The sequence below is a fragment of the Scyliorhinus torazame genome, chromosome 9, assembly GCF_047496885.1.
Source record: "Scyliorhinus torazame isolate Kashiwa2021f chromosome 9, sScyTor2.1, whole genome shotgun sequence".
Taxonomy (NCBI): domain Eukaryota; kingdom Metazoa; phylum Chordata; class Chondrichthyes; order Carcharhiniformes; family Scyliorhinidae; genus Scyliorhinus; species Scyliorhinus torazame.
In genome coordinates, this window is record NC_092715.1 from 183,690,547 (window position 1) to 183,700,714 (window position 10,168).

The window sequence follows — 10,168 nt, forward strand, 5'->3', positions numbered from 1 at the left end:
AATATGTTGTCTTCTCACTGTTATACTCCCTGAAAGGGTTTAAATCTAAATTGCTTTGCGAATAATAATTTACCCAAAACTTAATGTATTTGAAGAGCCAAAAGCATGGAAGCAAGCATCTGTATAAAATTGGTTCAGACAAATCTGTGGCATCAATCTACAGTATTTACTGATGGAACTGTAGGTTAGAGCAGTTGATGTTCCTCTGAGCAGGAGGTCAACTCAGACTACAATTACTTAGCAGGAAATCAATTGTGAAAAAATAGTTACTGATGCTGCAATTGTTTGAGATATATATTTTTTATTAAATTGTGTATTTTACAAAGAACTTACAATAGAACATATCAACTTATATCAACCACGCAAAAACACACATTAACAGGAGTACTATACAGTTTAGGATGCAGGGAATAAGACACATTGTACAGACTTCATCTGTATAATGTCAAATTCATAAGGTGAAAAGAATAAGCTAACACAAAGGACCCTGGAAACAAAATACAAATACTGAACATGCAGCAGGTCAGGGGACATAGGTGGAGAGTGAAACAGAACAAACCCCCAAAATTGGGTAGGCTTGGGTCAGGTGGAATGGCAAAACATGTTAAAATCTCAAACCCGAACCCAGCACAAACCATACTCACCCAGTTCAGATTGTAACAGAAGCAATATTGTAGATCGTCTACCAACACACTCCCAGAAGAGAGATTGTTTATTTAATCAAGTTATGTGCCTCAGATACATACAAAAATACAAAATAGGAGTGGGAGTATGATATTCAGCCCCTCGAGCCTGCTCCACCATTCAAAAAGATCATGGCTGCTTTGATTGTGGTCTCAACTCCACATTTCCACATACCCAGATAACATTTGGCTACTTTGGTCAAGATCTATCTGTTGTGTTATTCACCCTGGGGTAACACGGACTGCAACAGGATGCAGATGAACTGTAAAGCATGCTCCAAACGTAGGCGTTGGTTCAATACGATTTATTGAACTTCTGTAACGATGCACACGGCTGGCTGTGGGTTGACACTCTACTACTCTAAGTGTACTAACTCTAGCTTACTAAACCAGGCTAGCTCTGATCCACGTGTAGAAGGTGCTGACTGATATATACACCCTGACTGTCACTACAGTTGTCACCAGTGGAAAGAGGCGGAGTGCTGATGCCTCGTGTGTTTTATAGTTGGAAGCCCCCCCTCTGGTGTTCTGTCTGGTGATTGGTTGTGTTCTGTCCTGTATGTTGATTGGCTAACCTGGGTGTCTATCACTGCCTGTTCTTACCTCATGATGTGCATGGGTGCATATTATGAAACTATCTACCTTTGTCTTTAAAATATTCAATGACCCAGCCTCCACTATTCTCTCAGGAAGAGAGTTCCAGAGACTCCTGACTCTCTCAAAGAAAATATTTCCCCTCATCTCCATCTTGAGTGCAATTCTCTCGCCATGTTGTGCTCTTGCTTGATTGCAATGCTGCCGGAGAATGCCAGGAGAGGCTTGCAGCAAGCCTTCCCACAGGCTCCGTACCTCCCGGGATTCTCCCAAGTCCTGCGAGACGTCGGAGTTGGAACCCCGCCCCAAATAGGCGGGACCGAATGATGCTCGCGGAGGTAGGACGTAAACCTACTTACGAGCTACCAACGGCCTCCCTCGATTCTTTGGCCTCCCCAGAGAGGCTGCAGCCAGGTGCCGATCAGTTCTGGTCCACCCAAACGTGGACCAGGTGAACGGCACCTGTGGGTGGGGGGGGCTCCCGGGCCACGGGAGACCCCAGGCTGGTCAGAATAAGTGCAGGGTGGCTTCTTGGCCCTCCCCCTGCAATGTGGGCAACTTGACACTGCCGAGCTGGCACTTTGGTACTGCCAAGGTGCCCAGATGGCACTGCCAAGCCAGCAGGAGCACTGCGTGGATGCCTGGGTGACAGTGAAGGGTGCCCAATTGCTGCCAATGGCCCGTGGGCGAGGGAGGCCATACCCATGAAATGAGGGTGGAGGGGGTTTGAAGGGTGGGGGAGTGCAGGGCAAGTAAGTAGGAGCCTCCGGGAGGTTGGGTGGGTGATGGGTGCGGATCCTAGAAGGGAGGGGGTGCTGTAAGAGGGCTTGGGGGGTCCTGATGAGGGGGTGCCCCAGGGACCCTGTAGCAGGGTGTCCTCACTTGAGGGGTGTGGGGTAGTGTCCATGTGTGTGAGAGGGTGACATTGCCCATGGGTGGGGGTTGTGGGGGACCCACAAGCTCACTTAAAGATCGGGGCACCCTTTCAAAATGACAGGTTTGGGATAAATCGGTGAGAAACTCCCCAGGACCCCAAAAAGTGATTAAGTGTCGTTGAATAGCGGTGGGAGCTCGCCGGTGGGAAACTCCGTGAAAAACCTACCACAAATTAACTTAGAAATTATGGGGGTGAATCGCACCCCTTTATTTTTAAACCGTGAACTCTAGTTCCAGTCTTTCTCATAAGAGGAAACATCCTTTCAACATCTACCCTGTCAAACCCTGTAAGGGTCTTATGTGTTTCAATTAGGGAGCTTCTCATTCTCCCAAACTCAAGTGGATATAGGCTCAACCTCTCCAACTGTTCCCCATAAGATAACCTCTTTATCCCAGGTATCAGTCACTTGAACGTTCTCTACACTGCTTCTCATGCATTTATATCCTTTCCGAAATAACAAGACCAAAATTGTACACAGTGCTCCAGATGTGATCTCACCAATGCAGGGATCCCTGTGGCACGCCACTCATCACATCTTGCCAGCCAAAATAATGGTCCATTTATGCCTATTCTGCTTCCTATTAGCTTACCAATAATCCATCCATGTTAATATGTTGCCCCCTACACTATGAGCTCTTATTTTGTGTAGTAACCTTTGATGTGGCGCCTTGTTTCATCTCTCTTTCCTAGCTTTAAAGGCAGTCAGCCAGGTTTTCCGTGCCATGGGACCCTAGCAGATACAGGGAAGTGTGGACTGCTGCATAGAAGAGGTAAGTACTTTTCCAGCACTGCCTGTGAACCAGGAACAGGGGAGGATGTTTCTCATCCCACCATACTAACCTGCATCTTCCCCTGTGATTGGAACCCTGTCATCCTTGAATGATTCGGCACCCCCACAATCAGATACCTACCTACAATCTTTGACCTCCTCCATGATCAGACCTCCCTGCAGTGATTGAAACCCCACAAGGTTGATGCCCCAACCGTGATCATCCGCCGTCACTCCCCCCAATCACCCCATGGCCCTCAAAATCGTGCTCTACCACCAATCTGCACCACTTTGTGATTTCCATCCCAGCAGCATGAGCTTACCTGCCTCTGGGCTGTGGGCCCTTCTGCAGTGTTTCCCACCCAACAGGGAACTAAGCCTATCAATCAAACTGGCTTCCAGCAGGGATCTTGTTGAACAGAAAAAACACATGTTTAGTGACCAGAATTTCTCCTCTTGGAAATCCTGCCCCCCTCCTCCAACCCGAGCAAAGGCCGGAGACAGTGTTGTAGGTGAATGACCTTTCAATATGAAACTGCTAGACATTTTACCTGGAAGGTAAAGACATAGTAGACAGTTTGGATACTGAAAATATCCAATACTAACTCAACTAAAGATGATGAGGGAGAGTGACAGGCAGCCCCAGCAATTGTGTAGGCTACGTTTCAAGGGGCTTGGGAGCCTCTACAGTAAAGAAACGAGAAAGAGGAAGGATGATCTCTGCATTTATAATAGGACTGCAGGAAAAGGTATACGCCATTTAGTCCCTCAAACTTGTTCCCGCACTTCGTGAGATTATTGCTAAATAGCAATCAAACACCATGGGCTGGATTCTCCGATTTGGAGACAATGTCCCCACACTGGCGTGGGAACAGTGGCGTCTTACGCCAGGAAAACTGGCGCAAAACGGCTACCAATTCCCTGTTTTGCTGGGGGCTAGCAGGGAGGCAGCGTGGAGCACCCAGCTCTAGCTGTCGAAATGCCCCGGGGAATTGCCAGGTCTGTGGCCCCACATGCGCACGGTGGCCTGCAGCAGCCGCACCGTGCTTCATGGCGGATGCCACTCGTGGATCCGGCCCGCGAAATAATCCCCCGCTTTGGCCCCGGACTGCCCCACCACAGTGCCGCCAGCCCCGAATATGTCCATCCCTGCCCGCGGTTCTCTGGTGGGTGTGGCTGCGTTCCCGATGGGTGAGACCATGAGAGGTCCACGCCGTTGGGAACTCGGCCGGTCGGGGAGGAGCATTGGGGGCGGGCCTCAGGCAATGGCCTGAGGCCGTGGATAAGTGGCGCGGCGTGCTTTGGAGGGGGCGGAGCATTGCGGAAGTGGCACCCCCCCCACTCTGTCGGGAATTTGGATTCTCCGGCCCATCGCCGAACGTGATTTAGGCGTCGGCGACTGGAGAATCCAGCCCCATCCACCTGTCTGTACCCCATATCATCTTTGGTTAATAAAAATCTATCAATCTCTGTTTTAAAAGTAATCTTTGATCTCGCATGAATTGCATTTTAGGGAAGAAAGTTTCAAACATATACCACCCTTTCTGTGAAGAAGTATTTCCTAATTTAACTCTGGAAAGGTCTGCTTCTAATGTTTAGATTATGCTCCCTGTTCCGAGGTTTCCCAGCCAGCAGAATTAGATTTGCCCAATTTATTCTATCTATTCCTCTGTTGATGCTAACTGAGATGTATTCTGCTTCCAATTGGAGATTTGAATATTACAGAAAAAATAACTGTCATTTAGCTTGGTCTTTCAAAACTACGTCTAATGCCAAATATAACTTGGGTGCAAGACAAGCCTGCTGCCTATGATCTGTAGTGTGCCAAGGGAATGACACCAAAAGTCTTCGCGCATCCAATTACTTCATTTTATGGTGGAGTTCAACAACTTGCACTGATGTGGCAGCTTCAATGCAGCAAAACATCGCAAGTACTTTACAAAGGGGAACCAAATACAGGACGAGGATTTAGCAGAGGGTTATGTGCGATTACTGAAGGTCCAATTGAACAGGTGTTTTGAGGACAGTTGTGAAGCCAAAAGGGCAGAGCAACAGGGGAATAAGGGGAAAAAAATCACCTTCTGTGAGCCAAATTCCATTAGGTCCAGGGTATGGGACACCTCATCCAGAAAAAGATCATGATGGGCAAGTCTTTGTTTTGGGGAAATGGACGTTTTGTAGGAAATACAGAAAAGACAAGTGGGAAACCCAAGAAAATGGTAGGGCAGGAGACTTGGGGCAGCGGGAATGAAAAGATGTGGGAACATTGCAGAAATTTATTCTTTTAAAGTGAGGCGAACAAATTGTATATTGAAAGGAGATGAGGCTTCTCTGTTTTAATAAAAAGAGACCTAGTTTCTCTAGTCTCTACTCATAACTAAGCTTTGTATCCTTGATATTTTAACAGAGCTCTTCTTCACTCTCTCCCTGGTCTGAAATATCCTTCTTCTAGGAGGCCATTGCTTTACTGCAAGAACAAAAGAATCATGGAGTTTTACAAAACAAAGGAGTGTTTTGGCCCATAATATCTACACCCCTGGTTTTTGAAAGATATATTCAGTATATTCATCTGCCATTAACCCATACCCTTTTCTTTTTGTGCTTTTTCAGTTACTTCTTCACTTCCCCTTTAAAAGCCAGTATGGATTTATTTCAACCACGGTTTCTGTTAGAGCATTTTATGTTCTAATAACACTTTACACAAAAATGCCCTCATCTTTCTTTTGGTAATGATTGTAAATATGTTGGGGACTAAATTGGACAGCTCCTGTCAACGGGCATGGGATGGTGATGTGCAACCAAACGACCCAAATTCATTGATTGCAATGCAGACAGCATGGCAACTTTGTGCTGTCAGCTCATATGAATGATCTCTGCGTCTAGTTAATGCTAACTGTGAGGTTCATTGACTGATAGGGGACTAATACCATAAGTGGTATCATCACTCAAAGTCAGCCTACAGTGCTTAAAGTTAGGCTATGCTCCTTAAATAAGCTGTTACTGTGTGATCTGCTTGAAGAGAATTTGACCTAGGAAAGAGTGAGAAATTGTACAACAGGGGAAAGTTTTCCAGACACTGCTGTGGGGGATCGTGGTGAGGAGGAAAAACATCTGATAGCCACAGGAGGAAAGAAGCCCTCAAGACAAATGGTCGAAAGATAATGGCAGCAGATAGCCATGGAGGCGAATGACAAGAGTCAAGTGCTGGAAGAAGTTCAATTACCTCACATGAGTCGTCAAGGTCAGGGAATGCATCTTCCCCGTCACCCCACAATCTCTTCTGATCTACAAGCTGCAGATCGTGTGAGCATTCACCTCTTACTTTCGCCGTCTCGCCGCACCATGTCTCTCATGTTGACATGGTGCAGCCTGCATTGGGGCCTTCTAGACCTGGAGCAGCTCGAGGTCATCACCTAAATCCATTTGCAGTCAGCTCCATTGAAAATCATCAGCCTTCCACCAATCTTACTGTAGCCATTGAGGTAGTATGCTCAAGAAAGGCAGGATTTTCTGTTTGGGAGACCATATTCTCCCGCCCACACACACACTGTGATCAGCCTCTCTCTCATCCGCACATACGGTAATCAGCCTCTCTTCTGCCTACACACACTTCAGTCAGCCTCCCTCCCACCCGCACACACTGCAATCAATCTCTCTCCTGTCCCCCCACACACCTTGAATCAGCCTCTCTCCTACCTGCACACAATGTAAATCAGCCACTCCAGAACCCCCACACGCTGTAATCGTGGATAAAAGCAAATTACTGCAGGTGCTGGAATCTGAAACCAAAGGAGAAAGTGCTGGAAAATCTCAGCAGGTCTTGCAGCATGTAAGGAGAGAAAAGAGCTGATGTTTCCTCTCCCCTGCCTACACACACTGCAATCAACCTCTTTCCTGCCATCCACTCACACTGTAATCAGCCTCTGTCCCACCTGCACACACTGCTGTAATCAGCTTCTTTCCCACCTGCATACACTGTAATCAGCCTCTCTCTCACCTGCACACACTGTAATCAGCTAATTTCCCACCTGCACTCACTGTAATCAGCCTCTCTCCCCCCACACACACTGTAATCAACCTCTCTCCCACCTGCACACAATATAAACAGCCTCTCTCCCACCTGCACACACTGTAATCAGCCTCTCTCCCACCTGCATGCACTGTAATCAACCTCTCTCCCACCTGCATGCACTGTAATCAACCTCTCTCCTCCCCCCCCCACTCACACTGTAATCAACTTCTCACCCACCTGCACACACTGTAATCAGCCTCTCACCTGCACACGCTGTAATCAGTCTCTCACCCACCTGCACACACTGTAATCAGCCTCTCTCACCTGCACACACTGTAATCAGTCTCTCTCCCACCTGCACACACTGTAATCAGCCTCTCTCTCACCTCACACACTGTAATCAGCCTCTCCTCCCACCTGCACATGCTGTAATCAGCTTCTTTCCCACCAGCACCCACTGTAAACAGCCTCTCTCCCACCTGCACGCACTGTAATCAACCTCTCTCCTGCCCCCCCCCCCACTCACACTGTAATCAGCCTCACTCCAACCTGCATGAACCGTAATCAACATCTCTCCTGCACCCCCACACACACTGAAATCAGCCTCTATCCTACCTGAACGCACTGTTACCAACCTTCTCGCGCCCCACACACACCTGTAATCTGCCTTTCTCCCACCCCCACTCACACAGTAATCAGCCTCTCTCCCACCTGCACACACTGTAATCAGCCACTCTCCCGCTTGCACTCACTGTAATCAACCTCTCTCCAGTCACCTCCCCCCCACGCACACTGTAATCAGTCTCTCACTCACCCCCCACTCACACTGTAATCCGCCTCACTTCCCCTCCACACACATTGTAATCAACCTCTCCCCGCCAGCACATACTGTAACCAATCTCTCCTCAGTCCCCCATACACACTGTAATCAGCCTCTCTCCCTCCGACCCACACATACACACATACTGTAATCAGCCTTTCTCCCACCCACACACACTGTAATCAGCCTCTCTCTCACCCACACATACTGTAATCATCCTCTCTCCCGCCCCCACATACTGTAACCATCCTCTCTTCCACCCGCACACAGCTTAATCAGCATCTCTACACCCACAAACTCATTGTAATTAGCTTCTCTCCTACACATACACATTCTATTCAACCTCTCCAGAACCCACACACACTGTAATCATCCTGTGGTAACACCAGGTATTGCGGTACCTGAGAGGTGGATGACCATTGGCTAGACCCAGGAGGCTACAATTGGCCGATGTACATAGCTCCGCCCTGAGAGGAGGAGCATAAGAGCCAGTGCCGTCCCAGCAGCCTTCACTTTCTGTATCGAAGCTGCTGGGGAATAGTTCTAGCAGATTAAAGCCTATTAGTTATGACTCACCTTGTCTTGAGAGTAATTGATTGCGCATCAATTTAATCTGCTACAACTTCAGTGAAAGGATGGATCTCCGTATCAAACCGGAGTGCCTTCACAGCTCAGCCCCCACGCGGACAACTCTGCTGCTATCTTTAAACATTGGCTGGCGTGCTTTAAGGGCTACCTCGACACGGCCGCCGACACCCCCACGGAAAGACAAATAATGCACCTTCTACGCTCGAATGTCAGCCCTGGGATCTACTCTCTGATCGAGGAGGCGGAGAATTATGCTTCGGCGATTGAACTGCTAGAAGGACACTATATCCGCCCTGTGAACCAGGTCTACGCTCGTCACCTGCTGGCGACTAGGAGGCAAAGTCCCGAGGAAACGTTGGAAGACTTCTACCAGGCGCTGCCCACCAGTTTCGGGGAACGAGCACACGGAACTTCTGATCAGGGATGCTTTCGTGGCAGGTATGACTTCCCCGACATCCGCCGCAGGCTCCTAGAAATGGACACTCTTGGACTGACTGAGACACGGGCCCTGGCGGGGTCCATGGACGTTGCGTATAAAAACGCGCTGGCTTTTTCTCCCGGATGCGCAGCGGCCCCCTGGGCTGCATGACACCCTCTGCAGCAGCCCCTCAGACCTTTCCCCTGACCCCGGAAGCCTGCGCGGCGAGACGGCCCGCTACCGCCGCCGGACAACGCTGTTTCTTCTGCGGGCAGATGAATCATCTCCGCCCGTGCTGTCCGGCCCGCATCGCCACCTGCAAAGGGTGCGGCAAGAAGGGCCACTATGTCGGGGTCTGCCAGGCCTGCGCCGTGGCCGCCGTCTCCAGCGACTATCGGCAGCCCCCTTTTCAGGCCCCGGCCGTCCTAAGCCCATCGGCAGCCCCCTACCCTCAGGCCGCGTGCGATCTGCGGCCGCAGCCATTTTGCCCCCCGGCCACCACGCTGGATGGGTGGGCGCCGCCATTTTGTCCCTCGCCGCCACCATCTTCTTTGTCCCCGGACTCCATGTGCGACCCATGGCTGACGCCATCTTGGATGGGGCCTCAGGCCCCAGCACAGCCGACTACACGCTGCCCGACCAGAACTCGAACTCTCAATTACTTCAGCTGGCCTCGGTGACTCTGGACCACAGTCGGCCTTGGACGCGAAAGCTACAATGACGATCTCCATCAACGGCCATGTGACGTCGTGCTTGATCGACTCCGGGAGCACGGAGAGCTTTGTTCACTCCGACACAGGAAGGCGCTGTTCTCTTGTCACCCATCCCGTTAACCAAAGGATCTTCCTGGCCTCCGGGTCACACGCGGTGGAGATAAAAGGGTTCTGCCTAGCGAACCTCACGGTCCAAGGCCGGGAATTCCACAATTTCCGCCTGTACATCCTGCCGCACCTCTGTGCAGCCACCCTCCTTGGGCTGGATTTCCAGTGCCATCTGCAAAGCCAGACCTTTAAATTCGGCGGCCCGATACCCCCCCTTACTGTCTGCGGCCTTGCGACCCTTAAGTCGACCCGCCTTCCCTGTTTGCGAACCTCACCCCGGATTGCAAACCCGTCGCCACCAGGAGCAGCCGGTACAGTGCCCAGGACCGGACCTTCATCAGGTCAGAGGTCCAAAGGCTGCTGAGAGAAGGGGTCATCGAAGCGAGCAACAGCCCCTGGAGGGCTCAAGTAGTGGTGGTAAAGACCGGGGAGAAATACAGGATGGTCATTGACTACAGCCAGACCATCAACAGATTTACGCAGCTGGATGCATACCCTCTCCCCCGTATAGCCGACCTGGTGAACA